Source organism: Heterodontus francisci, unplaced genomic scaffold, assembly GCF_036365525.1.
Source record: "Heterodontus francisci isolate sHetFra1 unplaced genomic scaffold, sHetFra1.hap1 HAP1_SCAFFOLD_97, whole genome shotgun sequence".
NCBI classification, from domain to species: Eukaryota; Metazoa; Chordata; class Chondrichthyes; order Heterodontiformes; family Heterodontidae; genus Heterodontus; species Heterodontus francisci.
This window is the reverse complement of record NW_027140606.1, coordinates 2,963,801-2,977,483: the sequence shown is the minus strand read 5'-3', so window position 1 is coordinate 2,977,483 and position 13,683 is coordinate 2,963,801. Positions and strand designations below refer to the sequence as shown.

Sequence of the window (13,683 nt, the reverse complement as noted above, 5' to 3'; positions counted from 1 at the left end):
CCCTCCTGCACCATCTTTCCAGCCACACGTTCATCTGTCTTATCCATCTATTCCTGTACATTCATCTGTCTTATCCATCTATTCCTGTACTCACTTGCACGTGGCACTGGGAGTAATCCGGAGATTATTACTTTTGATGTCCTGCTTGCTAATTTCTTACCTCACTCCCTAAGTTCTGACTGCAGCACAACATCCTTATATCAACCTATGTTGTTGGTTCTGATGTGGACTACCACTGCTGGCTGTTCACCCTTCCGCTTCAGGGTGCTCTGCAACTGCTCAATGACATCCTTGACCCTGGCACCAGGGAGCCAACACTCCATTCCTGGATTCACGTCTGTGGCCATAGAAACACCTGATTGTTCCCTTGACGATTGAATCAGCTATCACTATGGCTTTTCCAGTCTTCCCTGTACTCCCCTTTGCTGCTGAGTCACCCATGGTGTCATGGACTTGGCTCCGGCTGCACTCCCCAGGTGAAGCATCATTGTCCTCTGTATTCAGAACTGAATACCTGCTGGAGAGTGAGACGCACTCGGGGTGTCCTGCACTACCTGCCTGATTCTTTTTGACTGCCTGGTGGTCACCCATTCCCTCTCTCCCTGCATACTCTTAAGCTGTGGGGTGACCGCATCTATAAACGTGTTATCTATGTGCAAAGAACAAACAACAGTACAGCACAGGAACAGGCCATTCGGCCCTCCAAGCCTGCGCCGATCTTGATGCCTGTCTAAACTAAAACCTTCTGCACTTCAGGGGACCGTATCCCTCTCTTCCCATCCTATTCATGTATTTGTCAAGATGCCTCTTAAACGTCGCTATCTTCCCTGCTTCCACCACCTTCCCCGGCAGCAAGTTCCAGGCACTCACCACCCTCTGTGTAAAGAACTTGCCTCGCACATCCCCTCTAAACTTTGCCCCTCTTGCCTTAAACCTATGTCCCCTCGTAACTGACTCTGCCACCCTGTGAAAAAGCTTCTGACTATCCACTCTGTCTCTGCCACTCATAACTTTGTCAACCTCTATCATGTCGCCCCTCCACCTCCATTCTCAGTTTTGGGAAAAATAGAGTATATGACTGTATCAGTAAGTAGGAAAAGTTAAAATATGTTGTGACCAGTGGAGACGTGTGATGAGAATAAACAGATCCTCCTCTGATTTCAACTATAGCAGCATTAGTGATTTGGCTCTGTAGCTTAGTTGGTAAAAGCACCAGCCTAATAAACAGAAGAGCCTGGGTTCAACTCCCAGCAGAGCCTTATTTCACATTTGTGATATGCTTTAGAAATTTCTTTATCAATCATTTATATCTCTGTTTTGTGAACTTGAACTTGGAATTCAAATTACATGATGAATTTCAGTCACAGGAGAAAACAGCCTTTGTGAAGGATGTGAGTTGGGAATGGCTGTTCCTCCTTGTCCAGAAATTCAGTGCTGATCCGCCAAAGGCAACTTCTTTGACACAAATTTGTTCACGGTTACATTCAATCTGGAAAACAGCTCGACATTAATCTCACTGAAGGAAAGTGTGACTGCGTTGTTTGTTTCAGAGTGTTTGTGTCGTTATGTGTTGCTTTTAACCGAGACTGGGGACATGACGCAAGTGGGAGGGTTGATCCGAGGTTTGGAATATTTGTCAATCAGGAACAAGAAAAATCAAAGGAACCAAATAAGAAAACCTATGTCTCGTGGGTGTTGAGAGACGGTGAGAAGATAGTAAACTTTGTTCCATTCAATCCGGCTGCGATGAACTTTGAATTTTTCCGCCTTTTATAAACATTATTTGAAGGGTCTCTGTAACAATGTTCAGTGTTGATGAGAGTGGGGTCTGGGTGAGCAGCTGCTGAGTGTGACAGGGTCAGGACTGGATGCAGGAAGTTCTCTGACATTCTCTCTCCCTCTCTCTCTCTGATGGCTTTGAGTTGATTTTCAAGTGTTTGAATAAATGAAGGAAGTTCCCTCCACCCATTTGTTTGGACAGACAGTGTAGTATAAGGATGTAAAGGGTTAATGCTGAAGATAGTGGGATCAACCCCTCCCACTGTCAGAGTGATGATGTAACAGTCACATGAGATGAGGTTTGGGAGAAGAGAGAGCAGCACCAAGGATGCTAGCTTAAGAGGTTTGATGAATGTGTATATAGTATTGTGTAAATTAGAAAAGATTTCTTAGTTCTTTCAGCAGGAAATGTGTCCAGAAAATATTCAGGAGTCGGAATGCAGATATTAACTCCAAGTGACAGTTCTGGGTTCATTTAACAAAAAAAAGGTAGCAAATAATATTTCTCACTGATTGAAATCCCCCAGTGAGGAGACAGTTAAACAGGTGATCTGTTGGGGCATTCTTCGATCCAAGGTTTCGGCAGCATTTAATCTCCCTTTTTGGTGAAATTCTCTGTTATTTGCATCTTTTTTTAATCAGCTTTCATGGGTGAGTGAAAAACTCCATTCTTCCTTCTTCCCATCAGTTTCTCTTTTCTGTCTCAGATCAATATAATGATGAGAATCCCAATTTAATCTGCTGTTTCTGGTGTTTTATCCATTCCAATCAAAATTCAACATTCCAATCTAATCTATTTGTTATTCCACAGTGTCTCTCCATGTGTTTTATTCTGTTGTATTCTCTCACAGTCTGTTTGATGATCAATGTTACATCTCAGTCTCTGTTCTGGTGAAGATCAGAAGCAGTGTTATCTGTTTGCACCACCCGACAAGTCGGCCTGAGGCTGTGTCTCATCGATAATGTGGAGTTAGGCACATCGAAACATAGGAGCAGGAGTCGGCCATTCAGCCCATCGAGACTGCCCCGCCATTCAATATGATCTTGGCTGAACATCCACTTCAATGCCCTTTTTCCCACGCTTTCCTCATATTCCCTTATGTCATTTGTATTTACTAATCTGTCAATCTCTGCTTTAACTCAACGACTGAGCTTCCACAGCCCTCTGGGGTAGAGAATTCCAAAGATTCACAACCCTCTGAGTAACAACATTTCTCCTCATCTCTGTCCTAAGTGGCTTCCCCCTTATTTTGAAATTGTGTCCCCTGATTTTCGACTCCCCAACCAGGGGAAACATCTTAGCTGCATCGACCCTGACTGTCCTTTAAGTATTTAGTGGGTTTCAATGGGATCACCTCTCATTCTTCAAAACTCTAGAGAAGACAGCCCCAGTTTCCCCAATCTCTCTTCATAGGACAATCCCACCATCCCAGGAACAAGTCTGATGAACCTTCGTTGAACTCCCTCCATGGCAATAATATCCTGCCTAAGGTAAGGAGACCAAAACTGTACACAGTACTCCAAGTGTGGTCTAACCAGGGTTCTATACAATTGAAGCAAGAATTCACTACTCCTGTACTCAAATCCTCTTGTGATAAAGGCTAACATACTATTAGCCTTCCTAATTGCTTGCTGCACCTGCATGTTAGCTGTCAGTGACTTATTGACATGGACACCCAGATCACCCTTATATTCTATAACTCAGTTAATAAAGGAAAGGATTCCATATACCTGCTGAACCAGCTTATTGACCTGGACTACTACTTCAGGAATCTGTGGACATTCACTCCAACGTCCCTCACTTCCTCTACACCATTCAGTGTTTTCCCATTAATTGTGGATTCCTTTGCCTTTTTTGACGCGTGCTCTCGCTGTTCCCTGCTCTCCGAGTGAACTCTTGCTCCCTCTCTCCCCTGGGCTCTTGATGCTCCACTCTGCTCTCACTGTTTCCCACTCTCTTAATGTATCAATATTTGTTGGCCTTGTGTTTAATTTAAAATATGGATTAACTGTATTTTACAGTTGTAGGTTTTATTTGGTAGTCCTTTGCAAGTTGTGGATTGGTATTTAATATTTAGCTCTGTGAAAACGATTGTGAATGAAAATATAACTTTCAATCTTATACATGGGCTGGTCTGCAAGCTCCAAGTCCTTCATTTTGTAGTAATGGAATTGATACTGTATCTTTCAGTCTTAATCTCTGTGGGATTTTTGAACTGGTATGTAATGCATAACTTGGTCTAACGTTCTGATGTACATTATTGGGATTCAAAGGATGATAGGAAATAGGGGCATTAGGCCATTCAGCCCATCAAGCCTGCTCCAACATTCAAACAGATCGTGACTGATCATCTACCTCTACGCCATTTTTCCTGCTATCTCCATCTCCCTTGATCCTGTTAGTATTTAGAAATCTATCGATTTCTGTCTTGAATATGTTCAATGATTGATCTTCCACAGCCCACTGGGATAAAGAATTCCACAGATTTCCCACCATCTGAGTAAAGAAATTCCTGCTCCTCTCAGTCTCAAATGGCCTGCCCTTATTCTGAGTCTGTGTCCCCTTGTTCGAGACTCACCAGACAGAGGAAACATCCTCTCCATATCTACCCTGGAAGAATTTTGTATGTTTCAATGAGATCACCTTTCATTCTTCGAAACTCCAGAGAATTTCGGCCCAGTTTCTGCAGTCTCTCATCATAAGACAATCCCACCATCCCAGGGGATTAGTCCGGTGAATCTCTGTTGCACTCCCTCTGTGACAAGTCTATCCTTCCTTCAATAAGGAAACCAAAATAGTACAGAATATTCCAGGTGCAGTCTCAGCCAGACTTTATACAATTGAAGCAATACATCTTTAACCATGTACTCAAATCCCCTTTCAATGAAGCCAACATACCATTTGCCTTCCTAATTGCTTTCTGCACCTGCACACGAGCTTTTAGTGTCTCATGAACAAGGACACCCAGGTACCTTTGGACATCGACACTTCTCAACCTCTCACCAGTTAAGAAATACTCTGTCTTTCTGTTTATTCTCCCAAAGTGGAGAAATTCACACTTATTCACATTATATTCCATCTGCCATGTTCTTGCCCATTCACTTACCCTGTCCAAATCCCCTTGAAGCCTCCTTGCATTCATTCTGTACCTTTCAATCATGCAAATTTTGTCTGTTCTGTTTCAAGGTTTATATTTAAAATGTAACCATGGTGACAGAGTTTATTTAGATCTGATGATGGGTTTGTTTTTGGACTGTGATTGATGTATCAACCTGTCAGCTGTACTGAATTGGAGTGAAATGGAAACAACTTCTGTCTCTCCTGCTGTTGTTTGACTGTTGGATTGAAAATGTGTCTCTCGACTTTGGGATCAGTGTCTGTCTGACTACTTCTTTTGTTTGTTCTAGTGGAACTGATGAGCTGGCAGTATCTCTGTGCTTTGTGAGTGATCCTGTACCGACTGTGTGTTGGAACGAGCTCGCTGCACTTTTCCTTGTGTCCAAGAATCACCACATCCAGTCAGGTTCCTTCATGTATTTTCCTGCAGGAATGAAAGAACTGGTGAGATAGAAGATACAAAAGGGATCAATGTAATCGTCCCAATAATAATCATTATGAACAATCGCGAAATGAAAACCAGGAACACAAACAGTGTCAGTGTCTGACTCCACTGCAGTACTGCAGTATTCAGCTTCTGTTTACCAGGTGTTTGCAGTGGATTTACAACAAGTTTGTGACATTCAGAAACAACACAAGCCCTGCACTGCTCAATGACAGGGACTGTCCGATCGAGCAGTGACCTTTACACAGTCACATTTCTATTTCAACGGAAAACAAGCAGCCACTATTTAAAATGTGTCTTTCACACTTCTCACCTGGTGTCTGCAATAAATGCTCTTTGTCTAACTGTCCACATGGTTATTTTGCGGCTATTTTGCCCCCACTGTTCACAATCCAACAAACAGTGAGAGACTGGAACTAAAGCAGGAAAAATCCCTCTCCTTTGGGTGGTGACATTGTCAGTGATTTTCAATAGTGACTTCTTCCCATTGTGTCTCCCTGAGCCTGTACAGACACTGTCCGAGAATGAACTCTCCCTTCCCCGTGTCCCCGGCTCACTCCATGTTCCGGGAGCAGCTCCTGCTCCACAGTGTCTGTTACAAACATTCCCCGACTCCCCCTCAACTTCCCACCACTCAATGCGAATCTCTGAGCACATCTGCGGACATGCTCCCAAAGCAGTGGCTGCTGGAAGCAGATGCTGTTTGTTCCCTTCCCCCAGGCCCGGGAAGTCTCCATTAGCAGCTGATTTTAACCATCTTCCCCTGATTGAGTGAATGGCCTCACAGATTGGGTTGGGGAAAGTCTGCGCATGCGCTCCACTCCTCATTGTGAGGTCCCACTGGGGGCGGGGCAACACCGCGCGTGCGCAGAGATCTGCAGCAATTCAGCATTCAAACATCAATGGGAACTTTCCCCATTTCACCCTCATCAAAGTCCCAAAGAAAGTGAAGAGGGGCTTGGACTGAAGGGAGGGAGGGGCGGGGTAGGGGGAACCTAGAACCCAGAAAGCTGCCCACTTGCCCCATATAGATGCTCAATTTGCGGTCATTCCCTGCAGGGGGTTTGTTATTATTGAGCCCCTCATGGTAAAACAATCCGATAGAAAGAGGGGAGAAAGGAGGGAGCCGGTGTGTTTGCTGGGACCTTGCAGAATTCATTTCAGCAGCAAAAGTCCCGGGTTATATTAACCCAAGTGAAACACGCTGTCAGTGAGAGGAAAACCGAACGGCCCTTTTCATCTTTTCATTGGAAACAAAGTAAGGCAGGAAGTGCGGCGAGCAGAGCAGACACACAAGCTCAATGACAGGAGAGCTCGGCCGTCCCTGAGTTTCAGCTCCCGGCTCTTCCATTTCCTCATCCACACTGTCTTTCCTGTGGATGTTCAGGGATTCCTTGTCGGATCTGAGGACTGTATCCACTAAACATTCTGAGTCAGGAGATCCACACACTCTCTGTTATCAAGATTTATGGGCAGGAATGTTTCAAAACTTTGTCCATTAAATCATTGTATTATTCACAGAACTAATGAGAGGCAATCGGTTCATTGTTCAGGCCTTGAACTTGGTTTGGGTAGACCGAAAACTGAGAGGTTCAGCACCTCTCCAATCCTTCACTATTGGCCGGGTGGCCTAATGGATAAGGCGTCTGACATCGGTGTATTTAACGATGTTATCAAAAGATTGTAGGTTCGAGTCCTGCTGCGGTCATTTTGGGCGAACAGTGTTTGGCACCGCCGCCTCACAGCTCCAGCGACCCGTGTTCAGTTCTGGCTAATGTCTGTGCGCAGTTTGAGTTCTCCCTGCAACTGCGTGTGTTTCCTCGCACAGCCAAAGACTTGCAGATTGATTGGTAAATTGACCATTGTGAATTGCCCCCAGTGGAGGTAGGTGGTGGGGGATGTGGTCGGGAATATGGGAATAATGTTGGATTAGCATAAATGGGTGGTTGTTGGTCGGCAGAGACTTGGTGGGCCGAAGGGCCTGTTTCAGTGCTGCATCTATGAATAAATAACTGATTTTTTTGATGAAATAACAGAAAAGGTTGATGAAGGGAAAGCAATGGATGTTGTCTATATGGATTTTCAGAAAGCGTTTGACAAACTACCACATAAAAGGCTGGGTAACAAAACTGAGGCTCCTGGAATAGGAGGGTCAGTATCTGCTTCGGTTAAAAAATGTATGAAATATCAAGAAAAGCGAGTTGTGGTATTTGGTTGTTTTTCAGAATGGAAGATGGTGAACAGTGATGTCCACAAGGGTCAGTGTCAGGACCACCATATATATAAATGACTTGAATATTGGAATCACAGAATTGTTACTGCACAGAAGGAGGCCATTTGGCCCATCGTGTCTGCACTGACTCGCCAAATGAGCAATTCACCTCATGTCACTTCCCCGTCCTCTCCCCATTATCCTGCACATTCTTCCTTTTCAGATAACAGTCTAATTCCCCTATGAATGCTTCAATTAAACCTGCCTCCATCACATGCTCAGGCAGTTCATACTTTAACCACTCGCTGCGTGAAAAAGTTTTACCCCATGTCGCTTTTGCTTCTTTTACCAATTACTTTAAATCTGTGCCCTCTCATTCTCGATCCTTTCACAAGTGGGAACAGTTTCTCCCTATCCACTCTGTCCACACCCCTCATCATTTTGAATACCACTATGAAATCTCCTCTTAGCCTTCTTTTCTCCAAGGAAAACAGTCCGAACTTCTCCAATCTATCTTCATAACTGAAGTTCCTCATCCCTGGAACCATTCTCATGAATCTTTTCCATAATCTCTCCAATGCCTTCACATCTTTCCTAAAGTGTGGCACCCAGAACTGGACGCAGTACTTCAGCTGAGGCTAGTGTCTTATACAAGTTCAACATGACCTCCTTGTTCTTGTCCTCTATGCCTCTATTACTAAAGCCGATGATACTGTATGCTTTATTAACCGCTCTCTCAACCAATGACTTCTACCCCCAGGTCCCTCTGCTCCTGCACCCCCTTTAGAATTGTACCCTTTATTCTATATTGTCACTCCATGTTCTTCTGACCAAAATGAATCAATTCACATTTCTCTGCATTGAACTTCACCTGTCATAGAACAAACAAAGATAATTACAGCACTGGAACAGGCCCTTCGGCCCTCCAAGCCTGCGCCGATCCAGATCCTCTCTCTAAACATGTCGCCTATTTTCTAAGCTTCTGTATCTCTTTTCTTCCTGCCCATTCATGTATCTGTCTAGATACATCTTAAAAGACTCCATCGTGCCCGCATCTACCACCTCCGCTGGCAATGCGTTCCAGGTGCCCACCACCCTCTGCGTAAAGAACTTTCCACGCATATCCCCCCTAAACTTTTCCCCTTTCACTTTGAACTCGTGTCCTCTAGTAATTGAAACCCCCACTCTGGGAAAAAGCTTCTTGCTATCCACCCTGTCTATACCTCTCATGATTTTGTACACCTCAATCAGGTCCCCCCTCAACCTCCGTCTTTCTAATGAAAATAATCCTAATCTACTCAACCTCTCTTCATAGCTAGCGCCCTCCATACCAGGCAACATCCTGGTGAACCTCCTCTGCACCCTTTCCAAAGCATCCACATCCTTTTGATAATGTGGCGACCAGAACTGTACGCAGTATTTCAAATGTGGCCGAACCAAAGTCCTATACAACTGTAACATGACCTGCCAACTCTTGTACTCAATGCCCCGTCCGATGAAGGAAAGCATGCCGTATGCCTTCTTGACCACTCTATTTACCTGCGTTGCCACCTTCAGGGAACAGTGGACCTGAACACCCAAATCTCTCTGGACATCAATTTTCCCCAGGACTTTTCCATTTACTGTATAGTTCACTCTTGAATTGGATCTTCCAAAATGCATCACCTCGCATTTGCCCTGATTGAACTCCATCTGCCATTTCTCTGCCCAACTCTGCAATCTATCTATATTCTGCTGTATTCTCTGACAGTGCCCTTCACTATCTGCTACTCCACCAATCTTAGTGTCGTCTGCAAATTTGCTAATCAGTCCACCTATACTTTCCTCCAAATCATTAATGTATATCACAAACAACAGTGGTCCCAGCACGGATCCCTGTGGAACACCACTGGTCACACGTCTCCATTTTGAGAAACTCCCTTCTACTGCTACTCTCTGTCTCCTGTTGCCCAGCCAGTTCTTTATCCATCTAGCTAGTACACCTTGGACCCCAAGCGCCTTCACTTTCTCCATCAGCCTGCCATGGGGAACCTTATCAAACGCCTTACTGAAGTCCATGTATATGACATCGACAGCCCTTCCGTCATCAATCAACTTTGTCACTTCCTCAAAGAATTCTATTAAGTTGGTTAGACATGACCTTCCCTGCACAAAACCATGTTGCCTATCACTGATGAGCCCATTTTCTTCCAAATGGGAATAGATCCTATCCCTCAGTATCTTCTCCAGCAGCTTCCCTACCACTGACGTCAGACTCACCGGTCTATAATTTCCTGGATTATCCCTGCTACCCTTCTTAAACAAGGGGACAACATTAGCAATTCTCCAGTCCTCCGGGACCTCACCCGTGTTTAAGGATGCTGCAAAGATATCTGTTAAGGCCCCAGCTATTTCCTCACTCGCTTCCCTCAGTAACCTGGGATAGATCCCATCCGGACCTGGGGACTTGTCCACCTTAATGCCCTTTAGAATACCCAACACTTCCTCCCTCCTTTTGCCGACTTGACCTAGAGTAATCAAACATCTGTTCCTAACCTCAACATCTGTCATGTCCCTCTCCTCGGTGAATACCGATGCAAAGTACTCGTTTAGAATCTCACACATTTTCTCTGAGTCCAAGCATAACATTCCTCCTTTGTCCTTTAGTGGGCCAATCCTTTCTGTAGTTACCCTCTTTCTCCTTGTAAATGAATAAAAGGCTTTGGGATTTTCCTTAACCCTGTTTGCTAAAGATATTTCATGACCCCTTTTAGCCCTCTTAATTCCTCGTTTCAGATTGGTCCTACATTCCCGATATTCTTTCAAAGCTTCGTCTTTCATCAGCCGCCTAGACCTTATGTATGCTTCCTTTTTCCTCTTAGCTAGTCTCACAATTTCACCTGTCATCCATGGTTCGCTAATCTTGCCATTTCTATCCCTCATTTTCACAGGAACATGTCTCTCCTGCACGCTAATCAACCTCTCTTTAAAAGCCTCCCACATATCACATGTGGATTTACCTTCAAACAGCTGCTCCCAATCTACATTTCCCAGCTCCTGCCGAATTTTGGTATAGTTGGCCTTCCCCCAATTTAGCACTCTTCCTTTAGGACCACTCTCGTCTTTGTCCATGAGTATTTTAAAGCTTACGGAATTGTGATCACTATTCCCAAAGTAGTCCCCTACTGAAACTTCAACAACCTGGCCGGGCTCATTCCCCAACACCAGGTCCAGTATGGCCCCTTCCCGAGTTGGACTATTTACATACTGCTCCAGAAAACCCTCCTGGATGCTCCTTACAAATTCTGCTCCATCTGGACCTCTAACATTAAGCGAATCCCATTCAATGTTGGGAAAATTAAAATCTCCTATCACCACCACCCTGTTGCTCCTACATCTTTCCATAATCTGTTTACATATTTGTACCTCTATCTCACGCTCGCTGTTGGGAGGCCTGTAGTACAGCCCCAACATTGTTACCGCACCCTTCCTATTTCTGAGTTCTGTCCATATTGCCTCACTGCTCGAGTCCTCCATAGTGCCCTCCTTCAGCACATCTGTGATATCCTCTTTGACCAGTAATGCAACTCCTCCACCCCTTTTACCTCCCTCTCTATCCCGCCTGAAGCATCGATATCCTGGGATATTTAGTTGCCAATCATGCCCTTCCCTCAACCAAGTCTCAGTAATAGCAATAACATCATGCTCCCAGGTACTAATCCAAGCCCTAAGTTCATCTGCCTTACCAACTACACTTCTTGCATTAAAACAAATGCACCTCAGACCACCAGTCCCTTTATATTCATCATCTGCTCCCTGCCTGCTCTTCCCCTTAGTCACACTGACTTCATGATCTAGTTTCTTACAGGCTTTTGTTACTACCTCCTCACTGTCAACTGACCTCAATTGGTTCCCATCCCCCTGCCACATTAGTTTAAACCCTCCCCAACAGCGTTAGCAAAAGCACCTCCAAGGACATTGGTTCCAGTCCGGCCCAGGTGTAGACCGTCCAATTTGTAATAGTCCCACCTCCCCCAGAACCGGTCCCAATGTCCCAAAAATCTGAACCCCTCCTTCCTGCACCATCTCTCAAGCCACGCATTCATCCTGACTATTCTTTCATTTTTACTCTGACTATCACGTGGCACTGGTAGTAATCCTGAGATTACTACCTCTGAGGTCCTACTTTTTAACTTGGCTCCTAACTCCCTAAACTCTGCTTGTAGGACCTCATCCCGTTTTTTACCTATATCATTAGTGCCTATGTGCACAATGACAACTGGCTGTTCACCCTCCCCCTTTAGAATGTTCTGCAGCCGATCTGAGACATCCCTGACCCGTGCACCTGGGAGGCAACATACCATTCGGGAGCCTCGTTTTCGACCACAGAACCGCCTGTCTCCTCCCCTTACAATCGAATCCCCTACGACTATAGCCCTTCCACTCTTTTTCCCGCCCTCCTGAGCAGCAGAGCCAGCCACGGTGCCATGGACCTGGCTACTGCTGCCTTCCCCTGGTGAGCCATCTCCCTCAACAGTATCCAAAACGGTATACTTGTTTTGGAGGGGGATGACCGCAGGGGACTCCTGTGCTGCCTTCCTGCTCTTTCTCTGCCTTTTGGTCACCCATTCCCTTTCTCCCTCAGCAATCCTAATCTGCGGTGTGACCAATTCACGAAACGTGCAATCCACGACCTCCTCAGCATCGCGCATGCTCCAAAGTGAGTCCATCCGAGCTCGAGAGCCGTCATGCGGTCTAACAAGAGCTGCAGCTGGACACACTTCCTGCACGTGAAGGAGACAGGGTCATCAGACATGTCCCTGAGCTCCCACATTGAGCAAGAGGAGCATGATACGGGTCTGAGATCTCCTGCCATTTTTAATCATAAGTTTAAACTTAGTTAAATGAAAAAGGTACGAAAAGTATTTACCAATCACAATAAAACCAGAGAAATCGAAAAAGCCTTACCTTATAAACACCCCACCGAGTCCTTTTTTTTTGGTTAGAGGAGGAGGGCGGGTGGGAGACTGTCCTCCCATTCCACCAACTTGTCTATGTCCTTTTGAGGTTCTACACTATCCCTTTTATTCCATGAGTTATAACTTTGCTCACAAGTCTGTTGTGTTGCACTGTATCAAACTCCTTTTGAAAGTCAATAAAAGCAAAATACTGCAGATGCTAGAAATCTGAAATATAAACAAAAAGTGCTGGAAATACTCAGCAGGTCTGGCAGCATCTGTGGAGAGAGAAACAGAGTTAATGTTTCAGGTCAGTGACCATTCAGATGCTGCCAGACCTTTTGAAAGTCCATGTACACCACATCAACAGCATTGCCCTCATCAACCCTCTCTGTTACCTCATCAAAAAACTCCAGCAGGACAGTTAAACATGATTTTCCCTGAAGAAATCCATGCTGTCTTTCCTGAATTAACCCACATTTGTCCATGGGACTATTAATTTTGACCCGAATTATTCTTTCGAGAAGTTTTCCCACCACCGAAATTGAACTGACTGGGGAGTGAGACGAGGTGAGTTGCTTTAGCAGAGAGCCAACATGGGTTCGTCAGGCCGAATGGCTTCCTTCTGTGCTTTCGCCATTCTATGATTGTATGATTCTAGCTACAACTCTTGGTGGAGAGGCAGTGATGCAGGAATGGGTTGACAGAAAGGGGAAAGTCTGGGCTGGTGTGTGTTTGCAGCATTTGCAGCTTGTGTTCGGGTTTGTGAATAAAGGTGATTTGGAAGCAGTGTTCCAAATTGAAGTGTTTACTGGAAGGAAGAAGTTGATGTAAATAAAGAGTAAAACGTGTTAAGATGAAGCGTGGTGTGATTGTGGATCGCAGTAAATATAGTGTTGGTGAATTATTTGTGTTAAGAAACATCCACTGCACCCTCTGCTGCAGGCTGCTGTTTATATCCAGCTGTGTATTAGTGCTGTGTGTTAGCGAGATAAATGTTTGTTTCAACGCTGTTTATAAAGCAATAGCATTGCACTCAAACAGTCCCAGACATAGCAACACACGTACAAAAGCAAAATACTGCGGATGCTGGAAATCTGAAACATAAACAGCAAATGCTTGAAATAGTCGGCAGGTCTGGCAGCATCTGTGGAGAGAGAAACAAAGTTAATGTGAGCTAAGGAAACAGACC

General features: G+C 44.9%; 1 non-coding gene across 1 annotated transcript; it reads left to right on the top strand.

Moving 5' to 3' along the window:
* The first annotated feature begins 1,185 nt into the window (after positions 1–1,185).
* On the top strand, positions 1,186–1,259 carry trnai-aau (transfer RNA isoleucine (anticodon AAU)). Its single transcript has one exon. It is a non-coding gene; the product is annotated as a tRNA-Ile (tRNA).
* Positions 1,260–13,683: the final 12,424 nt, after the last annotated feature.